Here is a 22,768-nt window from a genome sequence, read left to right on the forward strand (position 1 = left end):
GTGTGTGTACATAATGTTTTATTAGCAAAAGAGAAACTTTTTTGGAGGCTGATTTGCCAGGGTGCTCCAACTGCACTGTGCAAAGCAGTCAAAAAACATGGTTTAACAGGACAACTAAGATGGATTTGGCATCACTGAAGCATCTCAAACAATTAAGTGTACCAGTGAATCTGGTTCTTGATATTTCTTTGAAATAGATGGTTTTATTTCTGAAAAAGCACAAAGTCAGTGGGAGTTGGTTGGCTAACTGCCTTTTGTGCATTTATTCTTTGCCTTGTTTTTCACCTCATTCATCTTGAATCAAGGTTATCTTTTGCTTTAACTATGAAAAGAGATTTGAATCCATTTCCTAGCTGAACTAAAGCTCATTGGCATGCAAGGTGTACATTCTAAATTATTTGCATTAGGGGTAATCCCTGAGAAAGTGTTTATCAACTACAAGAGTTGAGGAGCTAGCTAAAGCTGACCTGAGCAAGACACAGCCTATGTTTTGCCAGGGAGGGAAAAGGGAAAGGCCTTGAATGGTGCCATCTCTTTGGGTTGAATTTATGTATCCATATTTGTATCCATTTGTCACTCTGGAATATTCTTGGATTCATTGCTGACATGAAGCTCTTGCATGACCGAAAGTATTATTTGCAGAGGCTGCTATTTTCACTTGGTCAGTATAGATAGGGGAGGCCATGACACCCCCGGTGTCTTTGCGGCTGCTGCTTGCCTACCATGTTTTGATGTAATGAGTTGACTGGTGAAAAGGGAGACTGCCCTTGGGTCCCAGATCATGCCCTTGTCTGTCTCTGAGCCAGGTGGTCCCTCTTTGATCCTGCTAGTCCCAATCTTGCCCCTTACATGCTAAAAGGTCCCTCTTGGCCCACCAGTGCCCCAGGACACCTGTCACCTTTAAAGGATTCATGACCATAGCTGCCCTCATAGTCACGCTCATGCATTGCAAATTAGACATCAACTCTCATCTACCCCTTTCCTCTAGCTGGGCCCTTTAGCCCAGGGCTGCTGTGTCAGACCTAGATTTTGGGCTGCAGCCCTCTGTTTTGCCTTCTCAGGCCCTGGCCCTGGCACCCATCCTTTTCAGGCACTGGGTGTCTGCCCTTCTCAGGCACCAGGCTCCCTGACTGGGCTTTGCCCACTTATGGAGATGCACTTTGGGAATCCTGGAGTGGATCTTCATAAGCAGGGAAAACCTGACTTTCCCCTTTTTAGAGAGGTGCCCTGCGATTCCCTGTGGCATGTCTCTGTAAGCAGAGGCAGTTAGGCAGTTGTTCTGAGTGCTTGAGGGGCCTGATCATACCCAGGGTGTACAGGATTGGCCCCCTACATTCTCACACCAAAGGGCAAATAGATGGTTGCCACAATAAAGCCGTACAATTTTTCACTGCCTTTTCTTGCAGTCACTGATGTGGCATGAGAGAAGGCAGAAATATGTATTTGCTTGCCATTTTTGTCACCATAAAAATTCTCATGAAAGCACTAAAGCAATGTCAGGCAACATCAGGAAGGCCAAGGTGGAGATATAACTGGAACTAGCTACCCGGATCAAGGACAACAAGAAGTACTTTTTTAAAAACATAGGGGGTAAAAAGAAGGTACTGGGTAACATGGGACCTCTGCAGGACATGCTAGGAAATCTGGTTGTCACACCAGACAGCAAAGTTAACCTATTTAATAGTTTCTTTGCCTCCATTTTTTTTGAGCAGGTACCGGGGTCACCCCCAGACTGGAACCACCGTACACCCTGGAGGGGGGGGATCACCCAGGCATAGGGTCAGAGAGGACCTAGTTGGGGAACTCCTGGAAGGACTGGATGTATTTCAATCAGCAAGTTCTGACAATCTCCACCCCAAGGTGCTTAGGGAATTAGTAGAGGTCATTGCAGGACCCCTCGCACAGCTTTACAAGCACTCATGGTGCTCTGTCATGGTGCCAGAGGACTCGAAAAGGGCCAATGTGGATCCCATTTTCAAAAAAGGGAGGAAGGAGGACCCAGGAAACTATAGGCCTGTTTAGTCTTACCTCGGTCCTGGGTAACCTTTTTGAGAGAATTATCCTGGCACATGTTCATGAGGGGCCAGCAGGGGAGATTATGCTTAGGGGCGACCAACATGGGTTCATTAGAGGCAGGTCCTGTCAGACCAACCTGGTGGCCTTCTATGACCAGGTCACAAAGTCCTTGAATGCAGATGTTACAGTGGACGTAGTCTTTCTGGACTTTAGGAAGGCCTTTGACACTGTCTCTCACCCCAGTCTCATTAAAAAAAACCAGGGGACTGTGGCGTCAACACTTACACAGTCAAATGGGTCACTAACTGGCTGGAGGGCCGCACCCAGAGAGTGGTGGTAGAGGGATCTTATTCGACCTGGAGGGAGGTGGGCAGTGGGGTTCTGCAGGGCTCGGTCCTCAGGCCCACACTGTTCAACATCTTCATCGGTGACCTGGATGAGGCGTTTAAAAGCACCCTGTTCAAATTCGCAGACGACTCTAAGATGTGGGGGGAAGTGGGCACGCTAGCAGGGAGAAATAGGCTACAATTAGACCTGGACAGGTTACAGGGGTGGGAGGATGAGAACAAGATGGGTTTCAAAACTGACAAGTGCAAGGTACTCCACCTGGGGAGGAAGAATGAGTATCATACCTACAGGCTGGGGAACTCCCTTCTCATCAGTGCAGGGGCAGGAAAGGATCTTGGAGTCATTATTGATGCCAAAATGAACATGGGCTGACAGTGTGGGGATGCAGTCAGGAAAGCCAACCGCACCTTGTCATGCATTGACAGATGCATCTCAAGAAGGTCCAAGGAGGTGATCCTCCTCCTCTTTGTGACACTGGTCAGGCTGCACTTGGAGCACTGTGTCCAGTTGTGGGCACTGCACTTCAGGAGGGATGTGGACAACATGGAGAGGGTCCAGAGGAGGGCCACTCACATGATCGGGGGGCAGCAGGGCAGGCCTTATGAGGAGAGGCTATGGGACCTGAACTTGTTCAGCCTCCACAAGAGAAGGCTGAGGGCGGATCTAGTGACCTGTTACAAACTAGCCAGAGGGGACCATCAGGCGTTGGGAGAGTCTCTGTTCCCCCTGAGCGCTACCAGGAGTGACTAGAAATAACGGTCACAAGCTGGCAGAGGGTAGATTCAGGCTAGACATCAGAAAGAGCTACTTCACGGTCAGGGCGGCTAGGATCTAGAACCAACTTCCAAGAACAGTGGTGCTGGCTCCTACCCTGGGGGTCTTTAAAAGGAGGCTGGATGAACATCTTGCAGGGGTTGTTCAACCCCAGTACTCTTTCCTGCCATGGCAGAGGGTTGGACTAGATGATCTACTCAGGTTCCTTCTGACCCTACCAACTATGAAACTATCTGTTTCTGTCCATAATTCTGTCATTCATTGTTTGTGTGGCCTTAGACTCACTGACTTCTCAGTTTCTGTTTCCTCTTGTGTACAGCAGACATGTTCATGGATGTGACACATGGGCTAATTAGTTATGCTTCCTTCTTGAATATGTTGTATAGATGCAAAATATATATTTTTTACATCTTTTTAATGTAATTTCTTACCATACAGAAGACCTCCTAAAAAGTGCATTGTTTTAACCAGGGGGCTGAGGGGCCAAGATTCAGTGACAAGCATACAGCCTATATGGTTCTTCATGCTTCAGTAAGTTCCCCAGAATCCATTTGTTTTAAGGATTTGGATGTATGCTGTTCTTCTCTGAGACGACCAGGTCCCAACACTAGTGGCAAAATGTGTTAGAATACTTTCCAAAAGACCTAGAAGAGGTATTTGTCTCCAGCCTGAGGGGAAGAAGCAACCCAGAAAGGCATTGCTTTATTTCTTACGTCAGCAAGATGACAGAAAAACAAAGCTAAACTAAAAAGATAACAGGGCTAGTTAAACTGAATGAGTCTTATGATGGAAATCAAGATTTCTCTTCCAAAAATGAATAAATAATTTGAAGACAATCCTCTTAGCAAAATTCTGGGCCACATCCAAACTTCTCTCAAATTCAGCCTGGGGTTCTGGTTTGGATGGTCCCTCAAAATAAAAATGGTTTGATTAGTGCCAACCATATTTCAGTTCAGTAATGAATGAGATCTTTTAAAGGCAACAGTGAAATGCCGCAGTGTTTGGAGAGTACGAATAAAAGAGAAAATAAGTGGTATATTTTTACCTCCTCTTCTCTACATTCTCTAAGAAAGACAGCCCATTTCTGATGCGTACATAGATCCAAATTCAGGCCAGAATACTTATGGGATGCTTTGGGACTAATAGGGTTATGTTTGGTTACTTGTTACATTCTGTTGATGGATACATGCACTCTGGAAACAAGGAATTTTCAGGGGTATACAGATGAAAGGTTCTTGCTTTATTGCTTGGTCCTCTCCATATAACATAACAATGTGTTCTTCTTGCTTAATTGTTCATTAATTTGTTTCTGATTTGCTTTCTAAATACCCAAATCCTCCTTACCCTTAACTGAGAATTAAAAAAAAATCCTGCTGATTGCTTTTACTTTTTACAAACATATTTGATGACGTTAATCTCTGTTGCCCCGTTCTCTTTTAGGTTTAGCTAGTATGAGTTTCAGTGGTCTTCAATTCCTTTCATATTTTTCTTTGCCTGATATCCCTTACAATACAGTCTTCCTAGCATTGCTGTACAGCATTTTACATACTGCTATTCAAATAAAATAATGTTTTGCTGGCTTTGGTACCTATTCTGATGAGTGTTTCAGTGTTTTATACTAAATTATGTGATGATATTATAGCTAGATGTTTTTTTCTAGTTTCAAAATTGTTGTGTCGCTCTGATCTGTTTCACTGAATGGGTTTCTAGATAGCCTAATGACCATATATAACCTGTTCAGTAAAAACTGAGTTTAGTTCTGCTTGCTTTTAAGCTAAGGATGAAAGCACTTTTGATTTGAAGTGATAGCAAGATTTGAGTTTTCTATCTGCAAATAACTTTCTTGAGAAAGATATTCCCTTCCTCAGACTTTATACAATTGTTATCTCAATCAATATCTGGATAATTAAAATCTTTTGTGGTAATAATTTTGGCTTTCTTAGTAAGATTTCAGATAGTCCTTGATGTCTCATGGATATACAGCAACATTCAAGAGGTGCCAGCCTGTTTTTGTTTTATTTCTATCCAGACTTCTTCTGTTCCAACCCAAATACATAAATCATTTCTCTATATGCCCCACAATATATCATTCCTCACCAATATTACTATCCTTCCTGCTGCATTATTTTGACTATCCTTTTTATAAACCTTGTTTTCTGGTATTTTAGTTCCCCAGTGATTTTCCTAGTTCAGTCAATTCTCCAAATATTAAAAAAAAAATTCTAACTCCATTTATGGAGCCAAAGGCATGGCAGTTTTTGCCCGTGGTGTAACAATGCCCTATCAAGTCTTATGGCTACAGATAAAGCAGAGATTATTTCACTTCCTAAAATTTGAAATATGTTGTTTTATTGGTACTGCTTCAGCAGCAATGGTTGCAGAAAAGTTTTAAAATGCTGTGAATACAACAAATATACATTTTGTTGTCTATTAATAACAGGTAGTTACCTCTGGAAAAGAAGAGGCTTAGAATGCTGCTTGACTAGATTTATATGCAAGTCAGAATCTGTCAGGGAGGAAAAAAAAAGTTGGCCAAATTCTGAAGAAACTTTAAAATCAACATTTTTTTGAAAACCAGCTTACCTTTGTGCATTCCAGCTTGTAATGTCTATAATTACCAGTTCTGGCAATATGGATGGTTCTATTTTATACATTTTCTGGTACAAAGATTATTGCTTATGAAATGCTAGGCCTGAGAAGTAGTACCAATTATTTCAGGATTTGCAATGTATTTTTTTTTTAAGTGTTAGACTGTGTCAACACTGCACTGTACAGCCATGCTTATCTTTCTGTGTAGCTTTTTTTAAAAGGCTCTGGTGTCAAATAGTGCATGTGGTGAGCAGAATTTGGAGAAGAAATTAAAGACAGATTCTAAGAGAGTGGCAGGAGGCATGATTGTGGAATCCAGCATTAGATCCTATCACGCTTTATTGCTGGTAAAGGGGGAGCCCAGGTTTGAGGTCCTGGGCTCCCCATGCCTCAGCAAGTAGCAAGCTCCAGAAGCTGGAAGTCCTATAGCTAACGCGATTTGCATCTCTGGCAGCACCCCACAGCTGCTGGGACTGAGGGTCAACAGCTGCAGGTTGCTGCCTGGGCTGAGAGTCATCTTAGTGGCAGAACACCCAGTGCAGGCACCCCTGCTTTGGGGACCACCATCAACTGATGGGGCTCCTGGAGAGACTCTGCTACATATGCAAATTAAAGCTGGATAGCTGCACATTTTCCAACTTTAACTTTATAGCTGGATGGACTTTTTCATGGCATGATAATTACTTTGCACATGGAGCTGGCCTAAATTAACTGCACAATTAAACAGTTAATTGCATAATACATGTAATGCATAGAGGGGGCCATAGAAACCAATGGTAAAACTTACTTTCTGGCAGGGAATGATCTTGAAGATGCATAGGTGATTTTAGCTGTGTTCCTAAATGATGACTAACTAGATTGAGACCTATTGATTAATTAATGGGAATAATTTTTGTACATTTTTTTTTCATGCTTTAATTTCCTTTGAAATGGCTGTTATTAATAAAGCTTCCAGCTATAGTCAGGGCTGTATGTAGCAGAAGTCACCACTTCTCACTTGCTTATTATTAAAGACCGCCCATATTTGAAATAATGGGAGATTCAGTGTAGTTGGAAATGAAGAGGAAGGTCATGGGGAAATGTTTTGGTGGGGGCTACACAGGAAGTAAGGAAAAGTGCCTTTTTTTCCTCCATTTATCGTTTTCAGTGTGGAAAAATGGGACACTTCTCTTTAAATTTCGCTCCTAGTTCCAGCCTTCTTCCTCTCAAATCCAGCTGTCTCTTTCCATTCTCTCAACTTTCTCCAACACCAGTTTGCCTATATACTTAATTCCAGTTAACTCCAGGCTCCTTGATGATCCATCTCTTAGCTTGGGCTTCTCCAACCTTTATCTTTTTGGATTTTTTTCTTGCCTGCCCATTTGCTCAGAAATCTTTTCTTCATGTACTTATTCCCTCTTTAGGTTAGATAGAAATTTTTGTCTGGGATGGTTTAGATAGAAAAGATCCCACCAGAAGTGGTGTAACTAGAGTAGGGCGGCCAGAGTAACCATTCCAGCTGCTGACCTTTGGGCAGGGCTGAGGGGAGCAGCTCCAGCAGCAATGGAAGCTGGCCTGTGTGCAGTGGCTGTCCCAGGCATCCAGCTGTGTCACTATGCCTCTGCTGCCTAGAGGGGAAGATTGAACCTGATAATCTCTTGAAGTCCTTTTCAGCATTTTTTTAATTTGACTTCATTGCTCACAACCCTCCTCCCTCCCCTTCTTTGAACAGTTTTCACATGACACCCCAGTTCCAAGTGCAAAACACAAGCTGCCCTCTGCCCAAGGTCAGAAACTCTGTCCTTGCCCCGCCTTACCTTCCCCCTTACACACATCTTCCTGGAACTTGGCCCAGGGAAGCAGGAAAGAAACACTGGCTAGAAAGGCTGCTACAAATTAGCCTCTCTGTGGCTGCAAGAATCAGTCCCATACATGGCTTTATTTCTCCTGCTACTGCCATTAGCCTTGCATCACTTAGACTCCAAGGAGACCCCCTGAGACACAGAAACACTATCACCACCAGGGATCTGGGTTTCCCATTTCCTGTGGAAAATGGATAAAAATATGGATTTCTCCTTTTACCAAAGCAAAAACACATGGAGAAATGCAAAGAGCTCTCTGCAGGCTGGCAGAGTTCCAGCCTGCAAGGGGCTGGGGAGAGCGGGAAGAGGGCAGTCAGGCTGGGGTCACCATGTGTATGTGTGTGCACATGGCCACCAGTCAGCCTGGAGAACAGCTCCCGCAGTAAGTCTGATGGGCAGGCAAGATTTGAGGCCCCTATAGGGTGAGAGTGAATTGAGCAGGGCTGGAGCTGCTGCCCAGCCGGGCGGTGCTTGGGGCCTAGGGCACAATGTGTGGCCACAGGGCCCCAGGAGGAAATAGGACAGGGCCATGGGTGGCTTATGTGGGGGATGAGAGGGAGTGGCCCCCAGACACTGCACATATTTCTGGGGGGCCAGAAGGGAACCATGCCCCCAGATCTGTGCACAGGGTGGGGGTGGGCTACCTGCTACGGGCTTGGGCTCCACTCCTTGCTGTCCTCTCCTGGGGTCTCAGCAGCTCAGTGAGTAGGACTAGGCATGACAGGGCAAAGAGGGGCTGGGCAGGGAAGCTCCTTGCCACTACAAGCTCCATGTCATCCTGGTGAGGTACCCCCTGCCCATCCAGAAGCAGCAGGGATGGCAGTGTGGAGTTGTACCCTTCGATGCTATGGGGCAGGCAGGGGATGCCTCGCAAGGGTGACATGGAGCTTGCAGCAGCAAGACCTGCTCTGCCCTGCTGTGCTAAGTCCTGCCTGCTGGGCTGTGGAGGCCCTGGGGGAGGGCAGCAGAGCAGGGAGCCTGAGCCTATGGCAGGCAGCTCATCCCTGCCCCACACACTCATCTGGGGGGCACAAGTCCCCCCTGGAGTATGTGCAGTGGGGGAGATGCCCCCCTAGATGAGTCTGCAGTGGGCAGCCTACACCCTCCCCGCACATGGGCTCTGCTTTGAGCGTGTTGGCCAAAGGAGAGGGGGAGTCTGGCTCCATACTCTGTTATGCTGCAGCAGCCACTGCTGCCTCCCACAGGTGGCAGCTGGGGTTTGGGCACTTCTGCGGAAGTCAGGGGACTCTAAGCCTGGGTCCTTGGCCCCATAGCCCTGGCAGCTTGGGGCCCCCTCTGGCAGGGCTTGGGTGGCAGGGGGTTGGAGGTGGGGGGCAAGAAGCCCCAGCAGGGCTAGGGGGGCTGTGGAGGGCACCAGCAGAGGCTGGGGAGATGTAGTGGGGAGTGAGGAGTACTAGCAGGGCTGGAGGTCTTGGGAGTCAGGGGCCTGGATCTGTGTTCTGTGAGCTAAGGGGAAGATCTGATTTTTCCATGGTCAAAAAAACAAAATTCAATACCAAAATCTACAGGTATTTAGAATTTATTTATTTTTATAATGATTGAGTCACTGGGATGCTTCCAAATGGCTATAAAATTGTAAATATATCAGTAAAATATTGTGTTCAATTGATATCTATCTATCTATCTCTCTACATATAGTGGCATTTCATTTCAATTGCAGATTTGGGGGGTTTTATCAGAGACTTCGTGAAAGAAAACCAGGATCCCATATCATCACTAGAGGATTGCAACATCTTCAGCTCATTAGAAGATCCTTTGAATTTGTAGTTGGTACTATACACTTTATTAAACTAGTTTTCAAGAAGATTGGCTTACATTCAGGGAATGCATGGGTAAGGAGAGTGCATATTGTATGCATGTGCGCAAATTAGCTATTGGAACCGTTGGAGTCGCTCCAAAACAAACTAAAAATGCTGAATATAATATTTACTGCAAAATGACTCAATTCCATGATGATTTTAGAGAATTTTTGCCTTGGATATTCAGGAGTGCCTTGGAAATAGGATCAGTTCACTCCCGAGGTTCTTGGCCATAGAGTAGAAATCAGTTTTTACAGTGTTTTCTGCGCAATGGTGCACCGGATGAGTTCAGGTTGGAGAGTTTGTTTATATTAGTGGATTAGCCCAGCAATAATGGTTGAATATCTCAAAGCCCTGAGGGAGAGGTCTTATCTATACTTCAAATGCCCAGTCCTGATACTTGGGCTAGGTATTGGGAAGTATTCTTCGTCTAGCTGTAAGGTGTTCTTCCTACCTTTAGGCTTTCCTGTTTTCTTTTAATTTTATATTGCAACAGTGACACCTGTTTTACATTTTTTTAATTGCTAGGTACCAATAGCTAGCCATAATCTGTACAGTATTTCTTTTATGTCTTCTTACCAGAGACTTTCCCCATCCTATAATGAGCTACTGCTTGAGAAAAATGAAATACAATTTGGGTGCACATGCCAACTGTAATTGTACTTGTCAAAAGAAAAGGATAACATAATAACTAGCCAAAATTTAATCACAGGAAATGTGATAATTCATATGGGAAATCATGTTCTACAATTTCTTTCGTTAAGAGTAGATCTAAAAAAAAAAAAAAACTTACACTGTTTAGGCAAAGCAAGAGAATGGTGTAGAATGACGATTATACTCAAAGCTTTTAAATCCACTTGGTGTCATCTACTGATTTAAATGTACCTGCGATCTTGACAATCAGCACAGTGTATTAGGGGTTGAAATAGAAAGTGATTATCTCTGCCTATCTATATAAACACTTAATTTGATTTTGTTAGCAGCTGTTTTAAACCTTTCTGACAAGACAAATATGGAACAAATACAGCACAATATAGTAATATGCAAACAGCCTTTCAATCAAAGAAGGGATGACTCAGATCTGTTACACGAGTCTAAATCTGAAGTAACCCCAGTGAAGCTGAGTCACTCTAGATTTACAGAAATATAATAGAGAGCTAATTCAAGTCACAAGTAAAATTACTAATATTGATTTTAAATAATAATGTCTTTATTCAAATCACAGTGGTTTGGGGTTTTTTTTATTTGCATTCTAGAAGAAGAAAAAATATTTTTTCCTTTGCTTCAAGAACCAATAACAATTTATGGAACAATACAACGATGTGGTTTAGTAATCATCCTAAATTTTCATTGTTTGTTTTAAAATAAGCATGATAATCTTGTTTACTAAATACAGTTTAATGAAAATGTCTTTTACTTCCTTGCTTGTTGAATTAAACTAAGTCAAATCACTAACGTACTGACGTGTTATTGAAATGCATAGGGCCAGGCTCCTCAAATTTTCATGTAGGTTTGGAAGTAGTAGAAGCTTAGGTGAGATGAAGCAGAGAGCTCATACGGCCAGCACAAGGCAAGACAAAAAAACACTTAGGGTAGTGTGGAGCACAGAGCTGCATATGAGCCTCAAACTGTTTGCAGAACATGTCCACCTCCTCTGGTGCTCTCAATGACTGCGAATTCCTCAGATAATAACATTGATATCCCATTTCTCTATACTCTTATACCATACTCTTTTCTACCTGGGTAAAAATCTTTCTAATGCAGAATTCACTCCTCACATAAACTTACACTCAGTTGTCCTGCTTTTCCAAATTACTTGTGATGCAAGTCAATGATGAATCAGGCTTTTGGTCTTCACTTTTTGTGTTTGGTGGCTCTTTTCCCTAGGGAGTATGCAGCCAAAATTAACTTTTAGGGAAATTTTATTTTTGCGTGTTGGCTTTGCTAGGAAATCTGGGGGAGATATCAACAACCCATTATGGTTGCCTGCCAGTTTAGTCGGACCTTTCTCAAAATAGGTTGTGGAAGCACCAATGTATATGGCTTTTTACATAAGGAATGCAATCCTTTTGTATAACCTGACTGCAAGCCATTTTACTTCAGGCAAAATCTTGGTGAATTCAAGAACTTTCTCTCTCTCTTTCTGTGTGTGTGGGTGTGTGTGTGCGCGTGTGTGTGTGTGCCCACGTCTCCCCAGCTATATAGTACTTAGACTACAAAACGGAGTGCTATAAAACAGAGAATTGGGGTGCTATAGAGGAAAGAATGGTGGTTTAAAGTGATCGAAAATAAGCAGCCATGGGAGGCTTTAGATTAAATGGGCCAAGCCAAACAAAAAGAGGACGTTTCTAAAGAAAAGATGATGATAAGTGTAGTCATTATTCTGAACTGCATGTCTTTCATCAGGTTTGATAAAGATTTGTTTTGCTCAGCAAGGAAACTTACAATCAACAATATTACCTAACAATCTTGGTAGGAGAAGCATTATGTTCTATCACCTTTTGTGAATGCAGGAAGAAAGGATTGCTGCCATAAAACTTAAAAAAAAAAACAAAAACAGCAAAATCTGATTGTGATCACTTTGATTCTGTTTATCAGCATAAAACAAATCTACAGTTTATGGGGGGTTTTTTGACCATTGTGATGCACCCTGGTTCTGAATGATGTTGAATATGCAGTAGGAAACACTCCCAAGGTGTTCTCACACTGTTGGGGTGCCTTTCTGCCCCAAACCTCTTTTGTGCTGTATGCTGCTTAGCCTCTAAGAACCAGCTGAGATGTGCAAGGGTCCAACTCCTTGTCCTGTGGCACCTTAGCCTTACCCATCTTGCACAGGTATAGCCAGTTCTCAGCAGAGGGGATTTTTTCCTGATAGAAGAATCACTCTAATTTGATTATGCACTCAAAGGATAAATGCAACTTCCCATCTTTGGATAAGGGGGATAATGCATGAACTACTATATTCTTTACTTTTTATATGGACACTTTCAATTTTCAAATTCTTGAAGCTTCAGATTTCTTCTCAATAATCTAGCATTGGTCCCTGTCATCTTGTGGAGCCTTACCAGGGGGAAATGATCTGTTAAGACTCTGTAATTGCATCCGAAGAAATAGTGCTTCAACTGTCTAATAGCCAAGTTTATGGCAAAGCATTCTTTTTTCTGTCAATGAACACTTCTGTTTACGAAGTTGCCTTTTTATTTAAGGCAATAGGATGATTCTTGTCCCCATCCCCTACCTTTGTTAATACTGCTCCCAGGCCTGCATTTGATGCATAAGCACATAGGTCAAAGGTTTTATCTGGACCAACCCAAATAGGTCCTTTGGACAGGACCTCTTCACCTGGTTGAAGCCCTTCTGACAGGCCTCTGTCAAAACCACCTTATCTGGTTTGTGTTTCTTGCATAGGAGCAACAATTTCACAGAACCCCTTCACAGATCTCCTGTAAAAACTGCAAGCCCCCTGAAGGACTGGGCTTGATTTCATTTTTTTTTTTTTTTTTTTTAAGGCACAGGCCAATTCCTAATGGCCTGTCCTTTCAAAGACTCAGGCAGAGGCTGGGTGATGTGGGCACCTGCCAGGACAATATGCTCAGAGGAGCACCGTGCATACGCACACACATACATGTGAGCAACCTATGCTCACAGCAGCACTCTCCCCCTACCTTGCCCCACCCCACCTGATCCCCCCACCTCAGGCAGGAAGAATGGTGTCCAGGCCAGCCTGCCCCCCATCTCTAGCCACTGCTCAGGAGGAGCGAGGCTTGGCATGTGAAGGCAGGTGGTGCCTGCTCCAGTCCACCCACCTTAATCCTGCACAGCAGCAGTGGTACCTGCCTACCCACCTGTCTTGTGCACCATGCTGCTCCATGTCCCCACACTATCCCCAATGCCCCTGTCCAGCTGCCTTTGTCTGCAGTACCACTGACTTGATGTGGGGGGTGAGGGCGGGGGCACCAAAATACAAGTTCACCCAGGACACCATTTTCCATAAGGCTGCGGAGTATTACTGGCCTCAGGGAGTATTTGTCATCCCTCTAGCTGGTGACCCATGTATTGTACTTTGGCTGCACCCATTTTACATGCAGGCACTTCAACAGCTAGACCCTCTTCTCCAAGTCTCTTCAATACAGTTTCCATGTGACTCATGCTCTTCTCAGTGGTCACAGTAGATAGAGATGTTGTTGATGTAATCTTGTGCTGGCCAGCACTGGGTTGATCGGGAAAGTGGCCCCTGCATTTATGAGCCCAAATGGGAAAACTTAACTCATACAGTCCCATGTCCATGATTAAAGCAGACTTTCTTTGGATATCCTCATCCAAAGGGATCTTCCAGTATCTTGTGCTTTGCTGAGGGGATCCAGCAAATCATCTATCCTACTGCTAGGGTAAGCCTCAGGAATGGTGACAGCTTTACACTTTCTGTAATCCACACAATCTTTTTCCCTCCCTCCTCCCCCTTGTCTTTCTTGGGGTGAAAGCCCAAAGGAGAGTAGATATGGTAATTACCCCCAGTTTATTTCCTCCTGCATCTGCTCCCACAAGTTCTCTGAGGTGCAGTAACCCCTGCTGCATATTGGCTGTCTCTCCTTTGTGATTATTTAGAATATCACTTCCTACATTTGACCCAATTTGCTAGAAAACACATGCTAGTATCTTTTTAAAGGAGACTGGAACCCAGCCATTTGAGCTGTGTCTAGCCGCTCATGTAATTTAATACTTTCTAAGGGAGCATCCTCCCTGCTTTCTGCAAGCAGGTCAGGCAAGGAGATCTATGCCTCCCCTTCTGCACTGCGAATCATACTCATGTTGTATGTTTTTTTTTATGATACAAGTGAACAGGGATTAGCTTCTATGAATGTAACCATAAAAAGTCAATCATTTTTAATATATATTAACATGGCTATATTTGTATGTAGTATATATTTGCATGCATTATACTTATATAATACATGCGGTGTAGTTTTAGTATATAGCACATACTATATTATACATAGGTTACATATATAGTCTATGTACTATAGGTACTCCTAACTTAACATCATCCTGGTTAATGTTGTTTTGTTATTTCGTTGCTGATCTATTAGAGAACATACTCATTTAAAATCACACAGTGTTCGGTTATAACGTTGTTTGGCTGCTGCCTGCTAGTAGGTAGCTACTGTGATGTAATTGGATTTGCTTAACATCATTTCCCTTGGTCGCATTTTTCAAGAGCGTAACTACAACGTTAAGCAAGAAGTAGCTGTATTTAGTGTGTGCATTAATTACTAGCATTAATACTGGTATTAATATTTAGAACTACTAAATATTTCAAAGTCACCATATATGTGTATATATAATGTCTGTATAAAAGTATATATGCACAAACACATATACCCACGCACAGTATGTTAAAATGACTTTGAGAAAAGGGTATAACAAGTTCACAGAAACAAGAAGTATATAGTGACTGAAGTTGTAAGGACAAGTCTGTAAAGAATTCCGGGAATAACTTTAAAAAAAAAAAAAAAGCCTTTCTTTATATGAAAATTTTCCTGTAGCAGGACCACCGGGGATGTGATCTAACAATTTAGAGTTCCCTCAGAGTACTAATCATCAAAAGAGTTTGACAGTTCTGTAATTTGGCTCTCTGTGGGTTTCTGTGGCATATCAGTAAGATGATTCATAAGCTAATTCAGCTGCAGATCTAGACTGGAAAAGTAATTTGTCCTTTAACTCCTAATACATGTACATAGAGACTGATGAGGAATTGCTGAATACAGGGAAAGTATACCTTTAAAAACATCTAACATACATTGGGGATTTGTTTTTTCTTCCGTGAAAGAACCCCCATATTTCTTTTAATGCCATGGTATTTATAATAGTGTACATTAAGTGAAATGGAGTCCTCTTGTTTTGGTAGGGGCTCTAAACAAGGAAGGTATTTTAAAAATTTACTTGGTTTTATCATGCTCCTCTCAGGATTCTGGGAAATTGAAAGTCCTGTTTCTTCTTTCAGATTGCACTTGGTGGAAAATAGAGCACAGTGGCACTTTAGAGGCTAACTGGTTCAGAGAGGCTTGAGCTTTCATAGGCAACAACCTATCTTGATGGATTTCATTTGCAAAGGATTTAGTGATTTTATTCATACTAACTTTTCTGTTTTTGGGAATGGAAACCATTTATCTCATCCTGGAACATCAGAGTGGGTATTTCCAGTACCGTAGCAAAGACGTTTGGTGCCCAGGGCAAGCCCACAGTAGCAGCCTGCCCTCATTCTGCGCACAGGTCTGGGAGGCACCCCCCACCCCGATGCTTGCCCAGGAATGCACACAGTGGTGCAAGCCTCCCTCCCCCATCTCTGCACCCTCCCCCCAAATGAGCCGCTTATGGCTCTGTCTTATACCCAACCCTGGCTGGGCAGCACTTGTTGGTACCCCTTTGCTTTGGTGCCCAGGGCAGTTGCCACTCTTACCCCCTTCCTCGTCCACTCCCTTCCTATGGTACTGGGTATTCCTATTTTTTCCATTACATTGTGGTGGTCATGGTGATGCCATACGTATCACTGGCAGCAGCAAGTGATGAGTTCAGAGGCTACCAAGTCACCTCCAGTTGGGGTTTCAGACACTCCAGAAATGCAGGCAGCTTGTGGGCTAGGACCCACTTGTAGGCCTTCAGAATCTAAAGTGTAGCTTTTAAGGAAACCGTGTTACAAAAAAATCTGTTGGATTTGAATAGACGGTATGCTCCATGAACTGTGCCTTGTGACTTAAAACTTAGGTACTTGAATCAAGCCAGTCCCTACCAAAGACAGGTAAATAATACTGCCTGCCTCAGGGGCAGTTCTTATAGCTTCTAATTAAATTGCTCATAGTGCGTATGTATCCTTTGCCGGCCACTTCCTGGAGTAGGACAGAAGCTATGGCTGCTCTACTGTCTGCTTTCCACCCAGGGAAAGACTCCCCGTGTGAACAGAATAGGAGACAAGCTGTGGATGAGCTTAAAGATATTGCTTCTGCATCAAATACCTAATTATTTTTAGAATAATGCTCAGCTTTTGTGTAGTTATGACACACCTGATCTAGGAAGCCCTCCCAATATAGCAGTAGCTTGCTGTGAGCCTAAGCCTAAGGACTTGCATCACCAGTTTTGCAGCATAAGATACTTTTTTGTGGACTTTTTGGTTGAATTTTTAAGTGCATAAGGGAGAAGTTAATGTCTTCCCACCAAATCATCTATAGATATATTCCTCCTTCCAACTCCCCTTGTTGGAGGAATGAGTCTCAAAATTCAGAGGGAAGTAAGTGGCAAGTGTACTTTACACCTTTTATGATGGGTAGGCCCAACTTTCAAATATCTGTGAATGGAGTGAGAAGGGATCTTCCTCTGAAGTATGAGAGCCCAGCAATGAAGACATTACTCTATAGAAGATGTGTGAATGACATCTGGTACATCAGAAACTTAGGGGTCAGAAAATGTAAGACAAGGAGCATGTGTGTGTTCATGCATGTATGCATAAGTACGTGTGTAGGTGGGTGTGTATGTATGTAACTGTGTGAAACATGCACATGCTTATTTGGGTCAGAGCTTTTTCAGCTTCAGTAACAAGTGGAATAAGATAAGCTGATATATTTTCCTCCTGTGAATAGGTTTATGAAACTTTTTTTCCCTTTATTGAGATGGAACTACTGAGGAGGGTTAATATGTTGTAGATGTGGGAGAACTATGAGTATGAGGGCATGTAAAGAGAAATGTATGAGGGAGAGAAGAGTGTATGTATTCATTTTCCCCTGAAATTTCTGTGAGTAGAGCTGTGAATATTAGGGGATCACATAACGTCTCCAAAGAAGCTGGCTGCCTGAAGCTAGGCCTGCATGGGATACATGGCACAATCAGCAAACATTGTTGATCCCTGGCCCCCCGACTCCCAGAAAACAACATTTCTCTTGTTTGTAGAATATGTCCCCCACTTAAGAAGACCAATTTGAAAAGCTGCCTCTACAGAGGGAACTCCTGAAGATCTTCATTCAGAATAGCTCTTAGGGTCTGCAGAATCAAAGATGGATGCTGCGTGGGGAAACAGAACAGGCAGAAAACAGAAGAAAAAAAGACAAAACAGCAACTTTAACCAGAAAGGACTTTAAGTAAAAGGATTTTAAAGCTCTGATTTCTGACATTGTGGAGGTAGGCATAGCTTAATAAAATCAAAGCAGAGAAAAGAAACTCGGGACAGGGTCAGATTCTTGGAAATAAAATTGGAGGGAAATCTGCAATCAGTAATAAAGCTGCAAAATAAAATTAAGATGATTGAAAAGAAAAAGAGCTTGCAGAGAACTAAAATTATTTGATATTTTTTCTCCCATGTTTTATAAAATTACAATAAGAGGACTCCCAGAAGGTGTGGAGAAGGGAGATCCAGCAGAATATTTAAAGCACATAGTCCACTTCTTCCTACAGTGGAAAACAAAGGCAATTGTCTTTGTAGGTCAGTGTTTTCAAAACATTCGATGCCTGGGGCATACTTGTTTTCTGGTTTAAAATTAGTGGTACACTTGTCTAAATTTCCTGGTGCTTCAAGTGAAAAATCAATGAGATGGATGTAAATTTAGAAAAGATATGGAGAGTGGTCTTGAAGCTAAACCAGTTGGAGAATCATTGATCTAGCTGGTGTCACTTAAGTGTGCCAGGAGGAGAATCTTACTTTGCTCTTTCCACTGTCTGCCACTCCCAACCCCTAGCCTGTACCCCAGGAATCAAGGGCAACCCCCACTGATGAGACTTGTCTTGCAGGGTGTCACACATCAGCAGCCACACCCATAGCTCTTCCTGCTAACCCCAAAAGCATGGGAAAGAGACAGGGGGGGATAAAAGAGAAATGGAGGAAAAGAGAGAGAGGAAAGAGAAAGAGGGGGTGGAGGCTAGGTCACATGGGTACGTATGTGACTTAAGCATACCGTCAATCTTTGCCTTGAACAATCTGCTGCAGCAAGGGAAAGAAAAGTGATGAGGACTGGGTACACGACGTTTTCATTTTCCTGGCCACACATTTCTTCATTGCTTCTGCTGTGCATTGCTGTTCAAAGGCCAGTGCTCCGTTCTGGATCGATGACTTCCAGGAAAGACAGTCATGAGCAATTTGCTCCCACAACTCTGGGTCTATGTTGAAACTCTTTAGGAACACATTTAGGGTCTCCTTGTACCATTTCTTTGGTGTACTGCAAGGGTATACTCCATTTGACAATTCACCATAGAAGATTTTCTTCAGAAGGTAAGTGTTGGGCATTCTTGAAAGGTGGCTGGCCCATCTTAGCTGTGCCAGTTTTTGTAGAGTGTGAATACTAGGGAGAGCTGATCTTCCGAGCACCTCAGTGTCCAGAATCTTGTCTTGCCATTTCACCTTTAGTATCTTTCACAGGCAGCACAGGTGGAAGTGGTTTAGTTTCTTGACATGATGTAGGTAGATGGTCCGGGTTTTGAAGGCGTAAAGAAGAATTGGGAGAATGATTACTTTCTGTACCTTCAACTTCACCAATATTCTGATGCCTCTGCAGTCCCAGACTGACTTACAGAGTCTGCCAAAGGCCATGCTAGCTTTTGCTAGTCTTGCGTTGACTTCATCATTGATGTGGACAGCACGGGGGAGCATGCTGCCTAGATAGACAAACTTGTTGAGCATCAACAGTTGTTGGCCTTTAACTGAGACATATGGTTCCTGGGGTGTTGTGCCAGGTACAAGTTGAAACATCACTTCGGTCTTCTTCATGTTAATAGTGAGTCTGGATTTGTCACAGGCTGACAAGAACTGGAGTTTGCTCAAAGCCTGTTCAGGTTGAAGATGTCTCCATCAAAACAGTACCTGATCCCCATACCAAGGTCATTGTCTTGGAAGGCATCCAACAGCATGGCAGAGAATATCATGCTGAAGAGGGTAAGTGCAAGCACACAGCCCTGCTTGATGCCTTTTGTGTCCAGAAGGAGTTGGAGCGTTCACCATTTGCATGGATGCATGCCATCATGCCATTGTGAGACTGTTGAACCATATTGATGAATTTTACAGGGCATCCATACTTCTTCATGATTTCCCAGAGGCCTTCACAGTTCACCATGTTGGAGGCTTTGGGTAGGTCAATGAATGTGAGGAGAAGGTCAACGTTCTGTTCCTGGCAGTTTTCTTGAAGCTGCCAGGCTGCAAACACCATGTTGTTGGTTCTGCATCTTTTTCAGAAGTTTCATTGGCTCTCAGGCAGTAGGTCATTTAGATGGTTGGTCAGCTGGTTGGGGAGGACTCTCATAAGTATCTTGTCGGCAGTTGAGAGGAGGGAGATGTGTCTGTGGTTTTGGGGGAGGGTTATAAATATAGTATAACATAGAGACTGGAGGGGGGGCTTGAAAGGGTATTCTCCTTTCAACTCTCCCCAGAAAACAGTATTTGATGAACTATAATATAGTGCCATGACTCTGCAGGGGTAGGAGCCAGAAACCTCCCAGGAAGAAGTTTTTTACTTGGGGGTTAAATATTCCTTTTTCCATCTGAGGGTTACAGCGAATCTCCGCATTTTAGAAAAGGGGTAAAGAGTACAAAAAATAAGGACTGCTTAGGGATCCAAATGGTTCTGTAAATTTACAGGGTAAATTGGACTGGGTAAATAATGATGGTAGGGAGAATGAGGAGGAGACTAAAGTGTAAAGAGTATAAAAATAAGGATCATTTGGGGATTCAAATGGGAGACAAACTGGACTGGGTAAATTATAAGGGGATGATAGCGGGGATTTAATAAATAAAGGTAATAGTACTACAGGTATAGTAAATTGGCCAAACAATCTAGATAAGCTTTATTTCATATTTTCTTATACTGTGAAGAGGTGAAAGTAGTTCTGGCTAATATATAGTCACCAGCCAGTAAGCTAGTGTCTCTAGCCAGATTGCTTGAATATTAATTGATTATATTTAAATATGAATTATAGAGACAGTACAGATGGTAAATTATAAGAATTATTGTGCATTATTAGTATTTGTATTTCTTTTGTAAATATGTAATAACCCTAACCTCATGCAATTCCTGTGTGTTAATTCAGCGCTGGAGCATTATTATTGTTGTTGCTATACCAGAATTTGGGCACAATGGCCAGATGCCAGAAAAGGATAATGTAGGTAAATTCAGACTTTATTTAGGCCCATAAATCAACCTTTCTCTCAGTTGATAAAAAACAGCAAATGATGGAAAAAGCAAAGTTTATACTAAACTTTCTTCTGGAATTAAAAAAAAAAAAATCCCCTTGTTGATAATAGAAACCCAGATACAGAGGGCTATAAGCAATTTTAACTGATGAAGTGGGAGGCATTAATGTTTTCTGAGCCATCTTTCCCAACACAAGTGGTGACAGGAGCAATACATCATCTACAACAATATCTTCATCAGTGACCACCCCCGCAAAGAGGCTAGCAGTTAGTATGTGGTACTAACTCTGAACATGATCTCTATAGTAGAGGAGTATGAAGCCTGGGTAACAAAACCATGTGAAACTCCAGCCAGCTTGTAGATGGAATTTTGTTATAAAGTGGAACTTTTTCTTTACATTTACACTTGCCTAGCTTATTAAAAACATGAATACCAATGGAATCGGTGGCAAATCCATTTTCCCACTCTCCATATGCCAACTATCTGATGTACCCTCTTCTTTGCAAGAATGGGAAGAAAGAAGGTCTATTGACTCCAGTCTTCATATCAGCTATTTAATTTGGGTAAATGGCTCATTATTTTTCCTTTAAAGGAAAATAAAAAGGAATAATCTTTGAGTAAGTATTTGAAATATTTCATGTTTAAACAAATCTTTAACCTCTAGAAATTCACTGTCGCTACTTTTTTAAATTAGGTTTCTATCCAGCACTCTTACCTAATATTCTATATGATTTTGTGCCTTGGCCATTTCTCCTTTGATGTAGAAGTTTGTAAAATGCTTTCTGAAAACCTGAGTAAACTAGTTTTCTGGAATTTCCCTTATCTATCATAGCAGTTATATCTTCAAAAGCCTCCAGCAAGTTACTTATGCGTGACCTCCATGGCCTGAACACATGCTGGTTATCCTTAATCACAATGGATTTTTTTCAGTTCCCTCCCATTCCCTATCCCATAACGTAATTTGTAAGATATTCCCTGGAGATGATGCAAACCAACAAAGCTATAGATGTTGCTTAGTTTCTCTCAACTCTTTTAAAAACAATGGAGTTTTGTGTCATTTCTGCCTTAAGAGTATCCTTGTTCCAAAACATTCCCAGTAAAGTGAACATAAAAAAGGCGTCCTAAATACCTCAACACAGAAAAAGATTTTTAAAAGTAATATTACCTAGGAAATGCCTCTCAGCATATCAATTAGTCTTAATTTAATATCTTTTCCATTCCCTGAACCTTCCTAGCACAGCACTCTGTAAAATATATTTCTGTGCTCATACTGTGCCCCTCAGAAACTTCTGTTATTAGCAAGAAAAACTCATTTTTTAAAAATCATTATGTACCCACAGCATGATGACTATCTGTGAAAGGCATAAGTCACAATGTCGTAGAATTATGTTTCCATAATGGATTTTCTGTTTATCATATTTTTTCCTTTAACAACTTGCCTTTTCAGCAGCTGATTGGTATCTGTTGGGAACCAGATAATCCTCTGATATAGCAACAGTAGATTTCAGCCTGCAGCATTCAGGTCTTTTGCACACTTTTGATGGGAATATATAAGCACTTCTCTTATAACAAACAAAAAACCTCATTAATTAATACTGGCCACATGGTTCATTCTCAGATCTGTGGCATTCCTTAAAAAAAAAGCAACTACAACATTCAAGGCTAGTTTTAATATTAGGGCCAAGCCTAAATAAATTTAAGTTTGATGCCATGCCACACAGATCATCCTCTACAGCGTAGAATAAGGGGTGTATGAGCTCCAGGATTTTACAACTGGTGAAGATAGATAAATTCATGCATCTTCCCAGCACTTTTTTGCCCCTGTTCGTACAGAAAGAAGAGGCCGTTCCTGAGCTCCACTGAATCTAGATAGAAGGCAAGCCTCTCTATCACTTGTAGAATATCTCTCTCTAGCATTTGTAGAAAGCAAGGTAATTATTTCTGTTTCTCTCTCTCTCAAATTTGGGTGTAATGCAAATAAGGGTTTGGTCATTGTTTCAGTCTGGACAGTGTGTAGTCCCTATATTTCCAGGCAGAAACCAATTCTTCCATTCAGATAACTTTTACTGAATGTATAGTAATCTTTTCATAATTCAGTCTTTAATGAAGTGTCTATAGATTAGCTCCCTTTTTTTCTCTATGGTGCCTAAACCCCCCCCTCCCAAAATAAATTATTTTCTTTCACACTCAGCAAGTCAAGCATCCAATACACCAACTT

This window comes from Crocodylus siamensis, chromosome 2 (assembly GCF_052110815.1).
Source record: "Crocodylus siamensis isolate JL-2025a chromosome 2, ASM5211081v1, whole genome shotgun sequence".
In the NCBI taxonomy this organism is placed as follows: Eukaryota; Metazoa; Chordata; order Crocodylia; family Crocodylidae; genus Crocodylus; species Crocodylus siamensis.